General features: G+C 39.7%; 1 long non-coding RNA gene across 1 annotated transcript in view; it reads left to right on the forward strand.

Moving 5' to 3' along the window:
• Positions 1-384: 384 nt before the first annotated feature.
• LOC142829860 (uncharacterized) overlaps positions 385-21,257 on the forward strand; it is a 118,371-nt gene continuing 97,498 nt past the window's right edge. The window contains exon 1 of the long non-coding RNA XR_012904732.1: positions 385-866. This is a non-coding gene — a long non-coding RNA (uncharacterized LOC142829860). The remainder of the gene's footprint in view (positions 867-21,257) is intronic.

Below are 21,257 nucleotides of genomic sequence, written 5' to 3' on the forward strand. Positions count from 1 at the left end.
CTTTTTGCCCCCAAATCATGGCATTTTTCCTATTAAATAGCATTGGCCCCAGTACCAAGCTGGAAAATATTCTGGATGGGTGGCATGATTCCGGTCTCATATTTCATTGCCCATTAGGGCAAAAAGTAAGCTTCATACTGTTATGAAGGGAGACATTCCCTGCTTTTAAATGTTGTACAAAGCATTTATTTCTATTCCTGGAAGATTTATTGGATTTAATCATGACTTTTTCTACCATTAAGAAGATATTTTTAGGTCAGTGCTGGGGTTTTCATCCCACAGCAGCCCTGAAGGGTTAAGGCGGCTTAAAAAGGACCATTTAATCTTCACAGTTGCACCAGAAAGGAGGCCCAGGGATTTACAAACGCTAACCACAGATGAAGAACAGCTGGAGGAGGAGGGGTGCTAGGTTTATAAAAAGAGGAAGGCTGTAGTAGCAGGAAGCTATATGTGGAGGGCCTGCAATTATTTGCTAGAAGTGAATAAACCCTGAAAGAATGGTCATCCCTATGGGAGTTAAAAGAAGAAAGTTTGAAAAGGCAGAAGCTCTGGGAAGGGAATTATGAAGATCCTGACGGCTGATTATAGGGTTCCTGGTCTAGAACCCAGTATAGAGGCAGGGTGTGGGGTCCCTATGAGCTAGTGGAAAGTAGGATAAGCATGTTGGAGGCCCCATCTGATGCAATGAAACTGATACCCCAGAAAGTGAATTATACAGTCCCAGCAGGCAGGCAGATGCATGAAGAAAGAGCATTGTGCATTATAGCAAGAGAGACAACCACAGAAAAAGAATGACCTGCTGTAAGGGATACCAAAGCGAAACCAAGCTGCTATATCACACCTGGACAGGAAGAGGCACGCTCACAGTAAGTGAACCCTGTTACTAGGTCACATTTAGAAATGTAATCAGTATATTATCTTCTTGCCCTAGAGACCTATACAGGTGAGCTTCTATTAAAAAAGGAATTTGGCTTTCCAGGTGGAAAAATATAGAAATAATCCCAATTTTCTAAATACCTAGATCATGTTCAATGGGGAGAGGGCTGTGTGCACACAGAGAGTGGGTTGATGCAAAAGTTTTAGTAGCATTCATTTGGGCTTCCTCACAAAATTTATTCAGGATTTTGCCCTACATAAGTAATATCACCATCCCAAACTCATGAGATAAAAATTATGCCCAACACTCCATGCTCCTACTTTCCCATAAGTGCCTACATATGAATATTACATACATCTTTCTATTTATGGTGTCTGCGTAAATTAATGATGTATCTTTCACATTGTTCGTGTGTGCGAAATACACGTTTTTACTGCTGAGGTAAACTTATCTTACTGCCCCACCTTCTTTCCTTTTCTGTTGTAAATATGGGTCTGCTCACAAATCTTATTTATAACTATAAATGTTGTGATTAATGGTCCAGACTCTTACATTTTTGTAGTTTTTTTCTTGTGTTTTACTTAAATATTAATCTAGTCAAAAAACAAGTTTGATAAGATTATTCCATTTGGAGAAATTCTGTCACTGCTATTATTGGGAAGGCTGTTTATTTCCATGCTTATCATAAAGTATATGGGAAGAGTATTGTTAAAGACAAACAGAATATTGGTGCTAAACTGGGAAATAGGACATAATTCTCTTGAAATTTCCCTGACAAAGTCTTGGCTAAATCTAAAAGTGCAACTGAAGAAGTCAGCCTTGACAAGGATTAGCTTTCTATTAAATAATGTTTCAATAAATGGATTTGGGTGGCATTTCCTTAATTTTTTTTCATAAGTTTATTGCCTCTGAAAAGATGTAGATAGTGACTTTTCTGTTACTCAAAGTTACTGTATAACAAGAAAAACCAAGCCAAATGATGTGTACCTCTTATAGGAATAAAGAGTCTTTAATCTCCTTTGGATAAAATGTAACAAATATTTACAAAAAGAGCAAGCGCAGTAAAAGTTGCTACAGTACTTGCAGTAATCTGTGAATATTTTTGGTAAATGCTGTAAATTCAATTCAGTGCTATTTGCCTGGCCACATTCATTGGGGTTGATCTTCATCGATCTAAATTGTGATATTATTTATCACAGCTATTCTGTTTATAGAAACTAATTTCATAATAAATTATCAGCATCAAGAGTTTTCTGCTTCAGGTTCCTATATTACTGATTTTTTTTAAACTAGATGTCTCCTCATTTTTTGTGTTTGAATAAACATAAAAATTATTCTTTTTTATATTTCTCATGGTTTCTGCATACACTTTACATTTATTTGCAGGATGTCTTTCTGCCAATCTGAGGAAAGACTTAGGCAAGACTTAATGTACTTCAGAAAAATCTTATCCTGTCTTATCAGTATTCTTTCAGTTTCTAAAACTCACTTTTCTCTTGCTTTAATCAGTGCTAAAATAGACTGATTAATGTGTTGCTTGTGGCATTGATCACCTCATGTCTTCTTACTGATTTACCAGCTTTTTTGTTATTAAGAATGCAGGTGCTATCCTCACCACCCCTGTATTCACATCCTAATCACTAAACTGCAATGTTTTTTTTTAAAAGTCATATGATACATCAAAAAATAGCTAGTACCAGGCTGGTTATTAATTTCCTTGTCAAATGCATGTGCTAACTTTATATGTGAAGTTGTAAAATCCTACAGTATGATCTTACTAGAACAGGTGTAAGACCAATAAGCTTAGTTGTGGAAGTAAAGGTGAAACAAATTTGTGCTAGATACAATAATGTGGGTTTATTTCAACTTACATATAGCAGTAAACAAAGCTATTGAGCTAAGCCAGCAGGGCTTATCCTGTTTTTGAATTTAAGAGTTGAAGAATTTAATATCTTTCACTCATGAGAGAGAGACATCAAATCCTTCGGAGGTCATCTTGAATACCTTTGGGAATATAAGCAACGAGAAGAGACTCCATCTTTATTATTCACTTTGGAGGATGACACCAAGCAATTTGATCTCTGATGTATCCGACCAGGCCAACCTGTTAAAAAAAAGTATACTGGAAAGAAAATTGTTTCTCTTACAGTCTGTTCAACATTGAGGGTATCTTGCTAAATTAAGTTTTGGACCTAAAGGCATAGTTTCACCCATTTGCCTGTAACTAACTGCCTTCTTAATCCATGCTTTCATGTTAATACACATCTTACTTTTACTGTAAACAACTCAGTGCTGTGTTTTGAAGAGAGTTACAATCCAGTTACAATGAGACCGTGATGTAGTGACTCTTTAACAGGGCAACAATCTTAATATCTGTGGTAGGGGCCTGTGAATTGCGGAGAAACATCTCCAAGAATCTTGGGGGCTGGAGATCCTCATTGTCATCTGCTAGGCAAAGCTTAGGGAGAGCTTTGAGGAGTTTGCTCATGAGGAGTATAGACAGAGAGGGGCTGAGACAGTCTAAGAGCTAGCAAAACTCAGTGTTGCTGAGGCAGAAGGGAAACAGTGACTCACAGGTCTGGGTATCCTCAGCAGCTAGTTACAACACGATTCTTTTAATTTTATTTGTATTATAATAGTGCTTTGCTGATCCAACTGAGATAAGGCTCCATTGTGCTAGGCACTGTACACAGTAAAATAGTTCCTGTGTCAAAATAGCTTGCAAACTAAACAGACAAGGAAACAACAACATTGAAAGGTGATGTACCCAAGCTCATACAGCAGGTGAGCAGCAAAATCAAATAGTTCATTCACTGGACTATTCTATTTCCTGACTTGACTTCATGTAGCATATCACTGAGGGTATGTCTACACTACAAAGTTAGTTCGAACTAACGGATGTTAGTTCGAACTAACTTTCATAGGTGCTACACTAGCGCTCCGTTAGTTCGAATTTAATTCGAATTAACGGAGCGCTTAGTTCGAACTAGGTAATCCTCATTCCATGAGGATTAAGCCTAGTTCGAACTAGCTAGTTCGAATTAAGGGGTGTGTAGCCCCTTAATTAGAACTAGTGGAAGGCTAGCCCTCCCCAGGTTTCCCTGGTGGCCACTCTGGCCAACACCAGGGAAACTCTATTGCCCCCCTCCCGGCCCCGGACCCCTTAAAGGGGCAAGGGCTGGCTACGGTGCCCGTGCCAGGTGCAAGCCTGCCAGCACCCAGCCAGCAGACCCTGCACCTGGCACAGATCGAGCCACCCACCCGATGCCCCCCAGCTCTCCCCCTCTTCCCGGGACCAGACTGGCGGCTCCCAGGAGCTTGCCCGGGACCGCAAGAGGCGGGCACCTGCCTGGGCTAGTGCGGACATCGTGGACCTCGTCCACGATCTCTGCACTAGGCACAGGAAAGTGGCCGGCTTGGGCAGGAGAGCAGGTGTGCAAGGGAATCAAGGGGGTCCACTGAGACCCCCGACCCTGAGCTCTGAGCTTACTATGGCCGTCCTGGGTCAGACCAAAGGTCCATCTAGCCCCGTAGCCTGTCTGCCGACAGGCCAACCCTAGGGACCCTGGAGGGGATAGACCGAAGACAGTGACCAAGCCATTTGTCTCGTGCCATCCCTCTCCAGCCTTCCACAAACCTTGGGTAGGGACACCACTCCTACCCCCTGGCTAATACCACTCCATGGACCCAACCTCCATGACTTTATCTCACTTCCCTTTAAACTCTGTTCCAGTTCTAGCCTTCACAGCCTCCTGCAGCAAGGAGTTCCACAGGTTGACTCTTTGCTTTGTGAAGAAGAACTTTCTGTTACTAGTTTGAAGCCTGCTACCTATTCCTTTCCTTTGGTGTCCTCTAGTCCTTCTTTATGGGAACTAATGAAGAACTTTTCTGTATGCACCATCTCCACCCAACTCCTACTTTTAGAGACCTCTATCCTGTCCCCCCTCCGTCTCCTCTTTTCTAAGCTGAAAAGTCCCAGTCTCTTTAGCCTCTGTTCCCAACCCCTGATCATTTTGGTTGCCCTCCCCTCTCCCAGCCTCTCTCTTCCCCTCTTCCACCTCCTTTTCCCAGTCTCCCCCAGTTTTGTTCAATAAAGACAGATTCCATTTTGGAAGACACGTTATCTTTATTTTGTACATCAAGAAGAGGGGCTAGGGAAGGGTAAGTGGAAGGAGGTGAGGGAGGAATGGGGCACGAGCCCCCGATGGGAAGGACTGGGCTGGCTCTGCGGGCTTCTGGGGGTGGAAGCTCTCCTGCAGCCCCCCAATTGCCCCCTCTCCCCAGATGGCAGCCTGCGGCAAGTGCAGCTGGGCTGATGGCCGAGTGGTGTGATGTGCCCAGTGTGGGCACTCAGGGCACTCCAAGCCAGGACTGCTTTGCAAGCGGGGCACCCCGAGAACTGTCTGTCCATGGAGTGGTATTAGCCAGGGGGTAGGAGTGGTGTCCCTGCCCAAGGTTTGTGGAAGGCTGGAGAGGGATGGCACGAGACAAATGGCTTGGTCACTGTCTTCGGTCCATCCCCTCCAGGATCCCTAGGGTTGGCCACTGTCGGCAGACAGGCTACTGGGCTAGATGGACCTTTGGTCTGACCCAGGGTCGGGACCCTTTAAGCACAGCCCTCGGCTAGCCTGAGACAGCATCTCCATGCTCTAAGTCCTCCTCTGATGCCCTGCCGGCACTGCTTCCGGCCATACTTAACCCCGCAAAACGCTAATTCGAACTAGTTTTTAGTTCTAGATGCATTAGTTCAAATTAGCTTAGTTCGAATTAACTAATTCGAACTAAGTTAGTTCGAATTAGCGCTGTAGTGTAGACATACCCTGAGAGGTGTTGCATGGATAGGTCAAAGATAAGAACTCTCTTTAGATCATACCATATGAATCCTTTCTCCAATTTAATTTCTCTTTTCCTGGGTTCACATTCTCTGGGTACTTTTGTTTGTACACTGCTTTGGGGAAGGATGTTATATAAAGCTGCAGGATTTTCTTGGATAAACTAGTTGTTATAAATTATTAAATCTGTGGTAATCAGGTGTCAGATGTATCCATTCTATTGCTATTCTACAAGATTTATGTATATGTATCTCATTTTTGTCCTCTCTGCTGATTAAGAGAACCTCACAGCATTACTTTATGCAGCGTGGACAGTGTTTGGGCAGGAGATATGCTGCTGCTATGTACCCCATCTCCATTCTTCAAGCTTCTAGTGTATTTTGCACACAGGTAGAGGATGCAGCTGAATGGTGAAGATTCTCCAAGTCTCTCCCACTCTCAGAAGGAAGTGTTGAGAGCAAAGACTTCTCCAGACTTTCCAGGGACCAACTCCTTAGCCCAGAATTCTACAATGTTTAGCTGTAGTATTTAGACTGGACTATACTCCCAACCTTTATTTTGTGTTTGGAGAAGCTTTTAATTGTCTCTGAGTAGTATGTTATCTTTCTTGGAAGCATTAAGATCTCTCCATTTCCTGTGTTACTTAGTAGCCAAAGAGAAATATTACTCTTATTTCTTGAAATTATAATTAGCAGGTAGGCTTAATGCTAGATTGCGGTGATCACCTGAAGAAGTGGGTTGTGCCCTCGAAAGCTCATGATGCTATCTACATTTTTTTTTAGTCTCTAAGGTGCTGCAGGACCATTCATTGTTCAAAGCTCTAATCCTGGGGGGGGGGGGGAAGCTTATGCATATGCATGGTTATGCCCACTGACTTCAGAGAATTACTTCTGATTTAAAACAGAATTGAGATGAGAAAGGCTGCATGTGACTTCTAACTGGGCAGTGACTCTTTAAATAGATTGATATTAAATTAATATGTTTCTAAACAAAATAGCTGTATATAAAATGCCATGCTTTCATAAAGCTGTACCAGGAAAGTGTTCTCACAACCCATTAGAACTTTCAGTGCAAACTAAACAGATTAATGCTTTAGACACAATTTCCAACGCTGATGATAACCACCACTATTTCAAACTCTGCTTGTTTCTTAATGGCTTTTTTCTAATGGGGTAATGAAGAGATGGGGCAATTATGTATGTTTTTGACAATATTTTGTGTTACTTGCATATCCTTTGTGTTCTAACAGCAACTTTCTCCAAGGCTCAAGTAACAGAGTAATTTGCCTCACTGTTTTTTTTTTTTTAAGTAATTAACCTTCTGCACAAAGTACTGATTGCAAAAATCAAATCCAGAAATCCAGCCTAGATTCTTTGTACATCACACCTCACATGTTATAAATGTGTCTGGAGCAGAGAGCTGCAAATCTGTATTTCTATAGATCCATGTAATCCTATGCAAACATAGGCTATGTCTAGACTGCAAGCCTCTTTTGAAAGAGGCTCTTTCGAAAGATACTTTCGAAAGAGGCTCTTTCGAAAGAGAGCGTCTAGACTGCATGTTGAACTTTCGAAAAAGCGGCTTGCTTTTTCGAAAGAAAGCATCCAGTGAGTCTGGATGCTCTCTTTCGAAGAAGCCCTATTTACATTGAAGAACGCCTTCTTTCGAAAGAGGAACTTTCGAAAGAAGGCGTTCTTCCTCGTGAAATGAGGTTTACCGCCATCGAAAGAAAAGCCGCGTTCTTTCGATTTAATTTCGAAAGAACGCGGCTGCAGTCTAGACGCAGGTGAGGTTTTTTCGAAAAAAGGCTACTTTTTTCGAAAAAAACCCTGAGTCTGGACACAGCCATAGTGGCATAGTGCTTCAGTGATGTAAAAATGTAGCTGCTAAAGTTACTTTAGCTAACTCATTGAAGTCAATTTACACTAGCTGAAGTTCTGTCCCCTGTTTGTGTTGTCTTATTTTACAGAAAGATGAAAGCACACCAACTTTCACTACACATTCAAATAAATTGTGTTTTAAGGGGTCATGACCCCAAACTGGGTCACCAAAATGTGTTAATGTCATATGGGTTCAGTGATCCCTCTCATTTTTCCCCCTTCCCAAGTTGAACAAATTTTATATGTACCAATATGGAGGTAATATGTGACACATCACCTCCATATTGGAGCACATAACAAAATTCGTGCAGCAGGGCTGGGGCCACGGGGTTCTGAGTGTGGGAGGGACTCAGGCCTGGGGCAAAGGGTTGGAGTGCAAGGATGTGAGGGCTCTGGCTTCAGGTTTGGCTCTGGAATGTGGTTGGGGATGAAAGGTTCAGGGCAGGGACAGAGGTTTGGAATGCAGGGGTGTGATGGCTCCAGATAGGGGTGTGAGTCCTAGGGCTGAGTCAAGAGGTTTGGGGTGAAGGAGGGTGCTCTGGTACTACTGCATGGACTCACTCTCCTTGTAGCAGAACCTGGGCTGGAAGGGACAGGCACCTCTCCTTGCTTGGCAGCTCCAGGCTGGGGCTGTGGAATATGTGCCCCTCCCTCAGCTCTTCAGGTTCTACCAGGCGATGGGTTGGTGCTGGGCCCTTGCCACAACAGGGGCCCTGGAGGCAGCTGTGGGAGAGGCAGCCCTCTGCTGATTATGGCAGGTCCCCGGGCAGAATCCTTGAGCACCTGCACTGAGCTAACTAGAAAACTCAGCAGCTATGCAGTTTATAGAGAAATTAGCATTTGAGGCCTGGTATGGGGGTAGGAAGGATCAGGTCATGCCTCCGCAGATCAGGAGGAAGGCCTTGAATAGAGGCGGCAGAGCCTGTGCTGCAATGATTCCATGGTGGCTCTGTCCTCCTGGGCTCGGCTTCCAATTCCAGGTGTTGTGCTGCAAGGGGTTGCATTGCTACTTGAGCGTGGCCCAGCCATCCCTCCTTCATGAGGTCACAACACACAGAGCAAGGAACCCTGCCACCACTATGGTGTGCATGACATATTTAGTATATTAACGTGTACAATGTAGGCAAGAAATATTTAGTAAAACTGATATTTTTTGTGCAAAATCTTTTTACTGGGTCACAACAGGCCATTCAAGTTTACAAATGGGTTCTGACTCCAACAGCAATTGAGTCTCACTGGAGTAATATTCTCTTCCAATAATCCAGTTTTACAAACTCTGCAAACTCATAAATTAGAGTGGTTACAGACCACTTAAATACCAAGGGACTTGTCATTCCCTCAACAAAGAAAGCAGGTGACGATCACTTAAGTTAGAGACATACACTTGTTAAACATGAGTAACAGCTAGAGTCAAAATAATAAGCTTGAAAGAAAGCTGCACTATCTCAAACTTTGAGGCTGTTTAGATCTGAATTTTGATTTATGCTCATCCATCCTAGTATAAGAACTTTGGTTGGTAAGACACTTACCAGCTGGAGGTTTTAAAGAGGAAACCCTTTAAATTATGGGGTGAACTTCTGACTCCTTTGAAGTCAATGTGGATTTTATCAATGATTTTCCAGAGGTAGGATTTCACTACTGATTGGCTAGCAGTTCAAGGCAATGATTTATAAACACATACTTGGTCCTTCCAAACCAATTGGGAAAAATACATGCAAATGCTATACTATGTTTTTCAACTAGAATAAATTACTATTTATTGCACTATGGAGCTGGGCTAATGGAGATGACACAATATTGGCATACCCTAGCAGTAGCAGTAGTTATTTTAGATATAAAATGCTGACTGCATATAGTTGTGGGGGAGAGTTACTTTTAGTGTTAAATATGTTTTCTAACAATCCCGGGGAATTCTTTGTTTTTATTTTTTTCTCCCCAACAGCTCCTTTGTTCACTGGGTTTGAAAAGTAATAATGGGTATCTTGTCCTTGTGATTTAACAATTTCTTTTCTTTGCCTACCATATTTGCATTCAAAGCACAAGAACTGTTCTATTTCCCAAGCCATGGTTTTGCCTATCCCATGAGAACTAGGAGCAAAATGTTCAACTTTAATTTTAAGTGCTTTTCTTATTAGATAGGACCCTGAATCTGTAAAGCAGCTATAAATATTACATAACCGTAATGCACTTGTTTTCAAGGTGCAGCTATGCAAATTTTGGAGGAAGAGTCCTTGAGTTCTGTATTTAGTGATTTGTCCACTATCTTAGTAATACAGTAAAAAGGGAGTTAAAATATGACTCAAGCATTTCAGTTCAGCAAAGTAAGGAACGAGTATTTCACTTTGTACCTTGTTTTTCTGCTGTTTTAATCACAAGGATTGGAGCCAATACCAGATCGTTCTGATACTGTACTTTCACCACTACTTTGATGTGCAATGAGCCAAAGTAATTGAAAACATCAGACTCCACAAGTCCAGCTGTCAGCAAAGTGACAAGTTGCATTAATCTTTCTCTTGAAGACAAAGGGCCATTTAGGTTTTATTTTCTTCATAATTCCAGTTTTAGACTTATTTCATTTTTCCTGCATGTATGTCACCTATGGGGTTCCTACCTCTGAAGCAACATTTATTAGAGTGAAGTACAGGTGGACATAGGGTAGATATACATATCTGTGGGCGAACTTTTCTAACATGGCCACAGGCTTTGATGGCCATCAGTACCTACCTTGTGACATCTGTGGCCTGATTTTTTTTTTATTGAGAACTGCAGTAATGAGGAGTACAGATAATAAGCATAACTGGAAATCCTATCTAAAGTTGACCTCTCCAAAATCAAGGTAACCAAAATCTGTGGCCTCTTAAACACTTGTCCATGATGCTTGTTATAGTAAATCATATAGTAGGTTAATGGATTCTGGTGAAAATTGTTTGAAATTTAGATTTGTATACCAACATAGGTGTAATTCAATTGTCTGAGCATCATGAAATGTTTTCTTGTCCTCTTTAGATGTACATAAAATTGGTTGAAAAGATTACTCTTTGGTTATGATGTATTACTAACAACAAACAGTACAAGAAAAGTTTTTTAAAGTGTATATTAAAATCACTTCATTGTGCCAGACTAGAAACCCTTTGCTAGTGTTTCTGAGCAGTCACGTTTGCTCCATTGGGATTGCTTGTGTGAACAATTGCTCACCCATAGGATTAAGAGATGCCTAGTCTGGTTCTAAGGGTATGTCTAGACTACAGGGTTTTGTGGACAAAAGTGGACTTTTGTTGACAAAACTATACCTGCATCTACACTACCGCTGAGTTCTGTTGACATAATGTCGACAGACCTCAGCAGTTTTGTCAACAGCGGTAAACCTCATTCTACGAGGAATAACGTCTTTTGTCGACAGAGTTCTGTTGACAGAAGACATTATTGTATCTACACTATCCTTTGCGTCTACACTTTCATGTCGACAAAGCAGTTTGCTTTGTCGACAGAACTGGATGTAGTTTAGATGTTCTGTCGACAGAAGCTTTGTTGATAGTATCTGTCAACAAAGCCTCTGTCGACAAAAGCCTGTAGTCTAGACATACCCTAATATGAGAAGGGAGCTCAATAGTTGTAGACCCTCATGCTTCTCCAGCAAGGTAAACTGGGTAATATCAAGACCCAAATTTCAATCTCTGAAAACACTGGGAATTTACAAAGTCTGTATCAGCCAAAATAAGAACTAATCATACTATTACTTTAGCCCTGGTCTACACAAGGGATTTATTTTGAAATGACCCCTCTTATTTTGAAATAACAAGTGAAGCATCCACTCTACCAAGTCCATTATTTCAAATAATGGGCTGGTTACTTTGAAATCTGTAATCTTGTTTTCCTCAGGGAATAACTTCTTTTTCAAAAGAGTTATTTCAAAATAATTTCCTTGTGTGGACATGCCCTTAGTGGGCTAAATTTTTTCACATTTGTTCATAAAGCAGAAACTTATTTTCACTCCCACAAATCCTTCTAACTTATGAAATACAAAGCATCTTTACACTAGTTGTAAGGATTCAATTGTTCAATGTACTTGGAGCATGATATGAATGACCCTTCAACTACATGAGAGACTGACTCAACTTCTAGTTCCTTGAAGTGAACTTGTGTTTGCAGAGTACAGTGACCTGTGAAATATTTTGATGACTGATTCCATAAGGCTGAATGTCACTGAATATTATTCAAAACTAATTATTCTGTGGGCTATTTAAACAAATTAAAGCGATAAATCATTTCATTTCAATTACTGTTAAATGAGGTGTTTGCAAAAGTAGCTTAGATTTTTTTGTAACTGAAAGGCATATTGAAGAAAGTGGTTTTTCATTAACCATCAATGAAAAATAAACTTGCTTATAGAGAGCCTTGTAGCTATATTTTTGTATTAAGACTAGATTGTGGGTGAACTGGGAAGGAAGGTCCTAAGGAAGTGTCAGCCATTGGTCTGTTCTGTGTCTGCTCCAGACCATCTAGAAGAGTTGGCTGGTTGTGGAAGGAGGAAGCTAGATGAAATGTATTATGAGAATGAGCAGGTGCTCATTGTGCTTGTTCTTCCTGCAGCATGTTCCTTTCTGGAGTTCCCTCTGGGGCACCAGTTTAGTACAACATTTTACTCAGTGCTCTGTGGGCAAATATTTAAGATATCCTAAATTCATATTCTTAAATATTGCAGAGATTTTGCAACAATGTTAAATTGCCATGATGTTTCTCAAAGCATATATTTGTGCCAAAGAACATAGATTCTAATTTTCATTATGGATGGTCTTGCATCTTCACTAATCAGATAAATAGCTATAGGGTAGCATGGCCGCCCACACCAACCTGTCAATTTCTAACAATTCTTTGAAAAAGCCAGAATAGAGAAGAAATGTATAGTAACTATAAGCTTGCTCTTGGACTATTGAAGTCAATAGAAGTTTCGTCACTGACTTGAGTGAGAGAATCGAGCAGTTAGTTGTAAACAGCATTAAAAAATGACAGTTTTATCTAAGATAGATAAAGGTTTCCTCAATGGTTTCCTCAGTCCCCATTAGTAATTCCTTTGAAAACTACAGATACAGAGCTAGTAAGCAATTTAAGATTTACAGTTACTCCGAGCAAACTGGGAGTTTTAAAGTATCACCACCTTACTATACTTGTAATTGCTATGAGTAACCTAGGGTACGTCTAGACTACATGCCTCTGGCGACAGAGATTAGGCTACCTGGTATAGGAAAATGAAGTGGTGATTTAAATAATCACCGCTTCATTTAAATTTAAATGGCTGCCGCGTTGAGCCGATTGGCTGTTTGTCAGCTCAGCATGGTAGTCTGGACACTCCATGGTCGACATCAGAGGCATTTGTTGACCTCCCAGGTATGCCTCCTGGGATGAGGTTTACCTGGGAGGTCGACAGATGCCTTTGATGTCGACCGCAGAGCGTCCAGACTACCGCGCTGAGCCGACAAACAGCTGATCGGCTCAACGCAGCAGCCATTTAAATTTAAATGAAGCGGCGATTATTTAAAGCACCGCTTCATTTTCCTAGGCTGGGTAGCCTAATCTACATGCCTCTGTCGCCAGAGGCATGTAGTCTAGATGTACCCCTAGTATATTAAGGGTGGTGGTTTTCTCTGGCAACATTGACTTAGTAACCATCACTCCAGATAACTTTTCTGTGTAATTATCTGACAAGGTGTTTTGGCAGTTATGGTGATCAGAGAGACAGATTCCCTTTTATTTCCTTTTAACAATCAAGGTTTTATTCAGCAAGTGTTGGCAGAGAGACCTGATCCCGCTCTTTGGCTGCCTAACTGCTCCATATGGTGCCTAGATTTTGTCTGGTGGCTATGCAAATAATATTTGGTTGTTACCATCCTTATGTTAGTTTTTCAAATCCTGCCCTGCAGCATGCCACTAGTGTTGGTCTTATTTAGTTTAAATACACTGAATAGCTTATTAAAATAGACACTATACTCTCTGAGACCATATCACCACCTACACTGATTTAACTGACACAGGGCCAAATGCTTACCTGAAATAATCTGGGCTAGGCCCATTTCACAATGGGATGGAGCTATCTGAATGATAAAGGATTCAGATATAATGATGTGTACAGTATAAGAACCAGAATAGAATTAGTGGAGAGTATTAAAAAAATAAGTCTTGCTTACTTGCTCAGAATTTTACATATAATTCAAGATCACTATTTCAGATGTCTTAAACACTTCAGAGGGACAGCCGAGTTAGTCTTTAGCAGGAAAAACTTTAAAAAACAACAAATAGTCTAGTAGTACCTTAAAGACTAACAAAACATGTAGACGATATCTTGAGCTTTTGTGGGTGCAATCCACTTCTTCAGATGACTGGAATATTAGAAGTCTAGATCCAAGAATAAATTTGCATTGCTGGTGCATATCTCCAAACACAAAAAGAAAGCTTGAGAGTATAGTCCAGTCTAAATACTACAGCTTAACATTGAAGAATTCTGGGCTAAGGAGTTGGTCCCTGGAAAGTCTGGAGAAGACTTTGCTCTCAGCACTTCCTTCTGTGGGTGGGAGAAACTTGGAGAATCTTCACCATTCAGCTGCATCCTCTGTCTGTGTGCACAATACATTAGAAGCTTGAGGAATGGAGATGGGTTACATATAACCAGCTCCTTCATAAGGCTCCATTGTGCTAGGCACTGTACAAAGTAAAAGAGTTCCTATGCCAAAATAGCTTGCAAACTAAACAGACAGGGAAATAAATTTATTCTTGGATCTGAACTTCTAATACTCTAGTCATCTGAAGAAGTGCATTGCACCCACGAAAGCTCATGATACCATCTACATGTTTTGTTAATCTTTAACGTGCTACTAGACTATTTGTTGATTTTCAAGTCTTAAACACTGTTACTCACTTACGTTTCTCTGTTAGGGTACATCTAGACTACAGGCTTTTGTCGACAGAAGTTTTGTCGACAGATACTGTTGACAAAGCTTCTGTCGACAAAGAGCGTCTAGACTACATCTAGTTCTGTCGACAAAGCAAGCCGCTTTGTCAACATGACAGTGTAGATGCGAAGGACAGTGTAGATGCAATAATGCCTTCTGTCAACAGAACTCTGTCAATAAAAGGTGTTATTCCTCGTAGAATGAGGTTTACAGCCGTCGACAAAACTGCTGAGTTCAGTCGACGTTATGTTGACAGAACTCAGCGGCAGTGTAGTCGCAGGTATAGTTTTGTCGACAAAAGTCCACTTTTGTCGACAAAACCCTGTAGTCTAGACACACCCTTAGTGTATGTCCCTTTAACCACATGAACCAACTTACTAATTTAAATTTTACATGCAGTCTTGTTGTAGCCATGTTGATCCCAAGATATTAGAGAGACCAGGTGACTGAGGTAATATCTCTCTTAATGGACCAACTTTTGTTGGTGTTAGAGACAAACTCTGGAGCTTACACAGAGCTCTTCTTTAGATCTGAGAGATATACTCATGGTCTCAGATAAATAAGGCATACAAAAATTGAGCATAAATAGTTAATAGAACCATTCAAGACAAAGCGACCCATTATCACCTCTCCAAGCATGGGAAGAGAGAACCTGGACGGTGGGGTTTAAGTGGATAATCAGCTACACATCTGCTGTTTCTATTCAGTCCATATTTTTAGTATCTAGCATTGTTAAGAATTTAAACTCCCAAGCTTATCTTTTGAAGGTGTTTGTGTTTCCTTTGAACATGAGGACTAAAGGGTCAAATAGAGTGATCACGCTTCAATGCAGAAATAAATCCCCTTCTGAATGCACACCTCTGTCTGTCACCACATTGGAACCCATATGTGGTGTCATCAAAGAGTTAGGACTTATATAGAAACACATCCTGAAAAAAATCTTTCTTGGACCCTCTCTCCAAGCTCATCAAAAGCTAACTTCCCATGGATCAGGACTCACCAACTCAGAGGTATCTGACACTGCTAGAACAACAGATGCAAAATCTGAAAACATCTTTCCTTTGCTGTTATGATCAATCCCCCCACAAGTCACTTTTTCACTGATGTACCTGCACTAAATTCCCTAATGATAACTATCTGGGGGTAACCAGACAATCAGTACATTTGAAACTTAATTCAAGGTGTTTGTCTTTCATCATTTTTCTATCACCTGTGAGTGAACACTTTTCTCAAAGTGATATCTCTATCTGGCTCTTCATCCTTAAAGGAAACTGCAAAATATTTTCACAAAATGTGCCTGGAAGTTTAATTGTATAACTGTGATAGATACTAAAAACTATGGACTGAACAATGACAATGGATGTATGTCTTATTGCATCAATCTGTAGCCCACTTACCGCACTCTCCCCTATACAAGGTGAAGTGACGTATTAACAACTCTCAAATTCATTAAAGGGGGTGGGGAGAGAAGAGCATTGAATGGGGAAGTGGGGTTTTAGGGGGAGGGTGTAGAGAGAAGTATGCTGGGATCAGGGCTTCTGGAGGAGGGGGAAGAGGCAGCATGGGGCCACGTTCAGGCTCTAGTTCTCTCTCTACACACACACACACACACACACACACACACACACACACACACACACACACACACACACAAAATTAAGATGCTTCTGCTGCTCCTGGTTAGAAAAACTTGTAGATGACATATTTGATTGTCTGGATTAATCTTGTTCTGGTGCTTTTCACTGTGGGCTATTATAACAGCATAATTTTCATTTTAAATGATTTTTAAATCAGCTGTTGATAATGGAAGATTTTCCTAATGCATGTGCAGAAAAAGATTAAGGTTACCTTGGGAACTTCTGCTTTGAATTTGCTACCTTATATAGTTTTAAAAATAAGAAGTTTAATTACATTTTAATATTTGATCATTTCATGGATATGTTCTGAGATGTAGCATGAGAAATGTTATGACAAGATGTTGGTTAATTGTGATTTTTTTATATCTGCATACATAGCAAATGCTGACCATGTTTTAATACTCCAAGACAAGAGTGATCATAGCACTCATTAACATCTCAGGAATTGCTTGAACAGTAATGTGAAGAAAAAATCAAAGTGACCAACAGGTCAGTTAGGCCAATGCATTGTTACTTTCTGGACAGAGATTTTCTTTGTAAAGGCAAATAGGTGACAATACAAATAAGTATATTGATCTTCATATGAATCCAGGAAGATAACCGTAGCTATATTTAGACAAGCCAAATTAGTATCTTAATTTCATTAATTTCAATATACTATTTATCAAGTGTCTTGTAATTATTTAAAAATGAAAACCAATACATCCTGTTCCTGTCAGCTACTTCCTGGAGGATATCCCCACATCTATGCAAAGAGGCATTGCCTTCAGTGATGTTTTGCACAGATACAGAAGAATACATCTTACAGGATCCATGACAGGTTTGTAATCATATTTTTGCTATATTGCAAATAGCTTTTATATTTGCTGATAATCACAATACAAGGTACAGTTTCAAAATGATATGAATGTTAACCACATAGTATGCACTGCTATCAAACATAACTGAAAACAGCATATTAATTATACATATTCTTGGTGACAAACTAGAGTTGATTTGGAATTTTTTGACCTTTTTTGGCTGAAAAGTGTAGATTTGTCAAGAACTAACCTTTCTGCTAGAAAAGGTCAGTGACAACTAACTTTTTAACTAAAAAAAATTATGAGCAATTCAAAACTGTCTGTTTTGCTTTGACATTTTCTAACTCTGGTTTTCTCCTTTTGTATGATTTTTTTTAATTTAAGCTAAGAACAGTTCAAACATATACAGTCAAAATCCAAAACAAATTTCAGAATTATTTAAATGTTTTGATGGATCTGTGACATATAGAAATTTCCTGAAATAACTTTGAAAAATCGTAATGAATTAAATTTAAATATCTTTGGATGTCACTGTATTACATGAAAAGATTTTGTATCATTGTGAGGCCTAGATGATTACAGGACCATTGAACAATATTGCTGACAGGAATGATCTTTTGGAACAATGTATAATGTGAATTACTAGGAAATATAAAATTCCTCCAACCTTTGCTTATGCTTATCCCTCTCTTTTGAAACTATGTCCTAAGGAAGGGACCATTGTCTATTCCCAGGACCTGAAGATCAAAGGCACAAGCAATATAAAGAACCAGATTGATCTGTCCAGTCTGCTTGTCTATTCTGCTGATGCTATTATGAACTTATTTAGAACCACAGGAAAAACTCTTTGGTGAGTTTGAATGACTGATTCAGGAGATACCTCTTGGTGGGATTGGAGGAGTGGAGTTCTGACAAACTTGTTAGTATGTATGTACATCCTTTTGTTTTATGTTTTCTCTGTAATTTTTTAATTTAAACAATTTATCTTTAAGGAGGAGCTCTGTGGTAACACATATATATGGGCAACTACCTGGTCATAGTCTTCCAAGAGAAAACAAATTGCAGACACTGGTGTTTTAAGATGTCTGGCTTGCTAGACATATTATAGTGTGGTTGGGGAACTACAGTTGGGAAAACCCTCAAGGAGAAAGAGGGATGCAGAAGAAAGGTGACTACTAGGAACAGGAACCCCTGCTTGACCACAAGGGGAAATAGAAGTCCTAAATATGCACTAGGGGAAGTTCTATGGCTTGTGTTCTTGTGGTCAGATTGGATCACAGTGGCCCCTTCTGGACTTGTAGTCAATGTACCTATGAGTTATCCTGAGCTGTGACAGAACCCAAACTGAAATTCAGGAAGTTAGTTTTTATTTTTATTATTTATTTATTTACATTTAATCACAATTGGAGGTGGGGATCTTTTTTTTTCAAAATCTGAAAAATAAAATAAATTGTGCAACAGGTATCTTTTTCTTGCCAGATCTAAAGCAAACCATTTTTAACGGTATTATGTGAAAAGAATATGAATGTCTAACAGCACAATAACTTGTTGTCACCCTCATTCTGGGAGAGGTGAGTGGTCCAGACATGGGATGATTCCTTGGTTGAGGCTATTAGTTAGATATAAACTATGGCTATGTCTACACTGCAGGCTTCTTGCGCAAGAACTCTTTTGTGGAAGAGTTCTTGTGGAAAAGGTCTTCCACAACAGCATTTCTACACTGCCATGTGCTATTGCGCAAGAGATGTACTTTTGCGCAAGAGCATCCATGGCAGTGTGAATGCTCTCTGGCGCAAGAAAGCTCTGATGGCCATTTTAGCCATATGGGTTTCTTGCACAAGTATCTACACTGCCTTCTTGTGGAAGAGCTCTTGCACAAAAGGGCTTATTCCTCATGGGGAGAGGAAAAACTCTTCCAGAAAAAGCCCTGTTTTCTGACGCTGTACTGTAAATTTACTTGCGCAAGACTTCCTGTGCAGTGTAGATTCTCTTCAAGTTTTTGCACAAGAACACCTGTTCTTGTGCAAAAAGCCTGCAGTGTAGACATAGCCTATGAGTTCAAGTCGATCTAAGCTATGCAATTTGAGTTACGTTAGTAACATAACTCAAGTCAATGTAGCTTAGGTCTACTAACTGTGGGCTCCACATTGTGCTGAGTGAAACTCTCCCATTGACTCCCCATACTCATCTCATTCAGATGGACTACCAAAGTGTATGTCTGAACAATTGGGAGTTGATTTAGAAGGTCTGTATTAGACTTGCTAAACTGATGCCTGGTGGATCGATTTTAGCAGCATCAATCCCAGCTGTAGTGAAACAAGCTCTGAGATAGAAGAAGGATAACTTGATCATTGCCTATTCTCTTTATTCCATCTGAATCATCTGACATTGGCCACTGCCAGAAGAAAGGATGCTATGCTAGATGGACCATAGGTCTGATCCAGTATGACCATTTTTATGTTCTTAAACTCTCTGAGTCATAGTCATTTTATTTTCATTTGGAATCTGGCCCCGTGACTTTGGCCTGTAGGCACTACGATAATACAAATTTCTAATAATTATTAGCAGTTAATGCATTCTGGTGGCTAAAAGCTGTGTGCTGGAGTGGTGGTTGTTTTAGGTTGGGTTTAATGAAGCTGCAGCCTGATATGTTCAATCCATTCGTGTTCTGTGTGTTTTATTATGTACGTAAGTGTGAAAATAGTTCTTATCCAACAGGTTTAAACTTAATTTATTCAGACCTATCTAAAATACTTACATGGTACACCACTTTAGTATTTGTGCCCCTTTTAATATCTTTAATGTATTTATCTGCATAATAGGCGTGTGAGGTTGAAATACTATCCCACTTTAAAATTGGGGAGTTGAGGTACATAGAGACTAAGTGACCTGCATGTACACATTCAGATAAACATCTGATTATCAGACCATGGGCTCAGTTTTACATATGATTCAGGCAAAAGAGCAACTGAGTATAGTGAGAATTTAATCTAAATATGAAAACAGGTTTTAATTGTTTACATTATTATTTAGTAAACCTCACCAGTTTTATGAGACTTACAGTAAAAAAAGTCCTAACCCCAAAGATATATAAAAAAAAGTCAAATCTTCTAGGTGTATTTAATTTGACAGACAAAGAAAGTGAAATATATTCCAGCTTGATATATAGAAATGTATATAAGAAGAAATTTATAGAAAGGTATGTCAAAGTGGATCAATCAGGTATATTAAGTTTCTCTTAGTCATTCAGATGGGAATGTGTTCTATTGCAAGAAGTATTCAAAATATGAAGTAGTAGGATGAGGACAAAAAAGCTAGTCTTATGATTTCTTATCTCTTCTGTCATGTCAATATTCACAGATGTGACATCCTGTTTAAAGGAATTTTCATTCTTCTATGAATGTGCAGGTATGATACAAGTGTGTAAGTGATATGACCATGTCACTTTATTAGAGACCAGAGATATTCCAGGGATTGAAAAATATGGATATCTCTTTGGGAATCTTTATGAAAGTAGCCATCCAAATGTCAGTTTAGGTATTTAACAGCTTTTATGGCTGTAATCGGCAGTAGACCATGTTACAAGTAATAAACATGTGCTGAACTCCATAAACAGAAATTGCAACAAAATGTTAACAACCACTTTGTTCACATGATTTCTCCAGCTACATAAAGAGCTGGAGAGGCTATAATAAAACAGATGTTATCTTATTTAAGGTGCAAATGAATAAACAATTGAACTTCAACCAGCTAGGTCAGTTGGATCCTGTAATTTTGGTATGTTATTCTTTGGCATCACATAAAGCATAGCTGTCTGTCTTCAAAGTAGATCAAGCTAGCTCTGTCATTATTGTATGGGTATCCATCTGAATATTTTAAAACTGTTTCAATAACAATTCACAGCTTCAGTGGTTCAGTTAAACTAGGGTTTGTCTATATTAAGGAATTATTTCGAAATAACAAGGCGAGTGTCCACACTACCAAGTCTGTTATGTTGAAATAATGATTTTGTTATTTCAAAATAATATCTCTGCTTGTGAAGAGGAATAAGCTTATTTTGAAATAGTTATTTCAGGAATTATTATTTCAAAATACCTTATTTCAAAATAACCTAGGGGTATGTCTACACTACCCCGCTACTTCGAACTAGCCGCGCGGCACGGGGTTCGAACGAGCGGGGATTTAAAAATGGCGGCGCCCCGCTTATGCAAATGAAACCCGGGAAATTCAAATCCCGGGCTTCATTTGCAAGTGCGGTATGCCTACATTACCCTGCTAGTTCGAACT

This window comes from Pelodiscus sinensis, chromosome 6 (assembly GCF_049634645.1).
Source record: "Pelodiscus sinensis isolate JC-2024 chromosome 6, ASM4963464v1, whole genome shotgun sequence".
NCBI classification, from domain to species: domain Eukaryota; kingdom Metazoa; phylum Chordata; order Testudines; family Trionychidae; genus Pelodiscus; species Pelodiscus sinensis.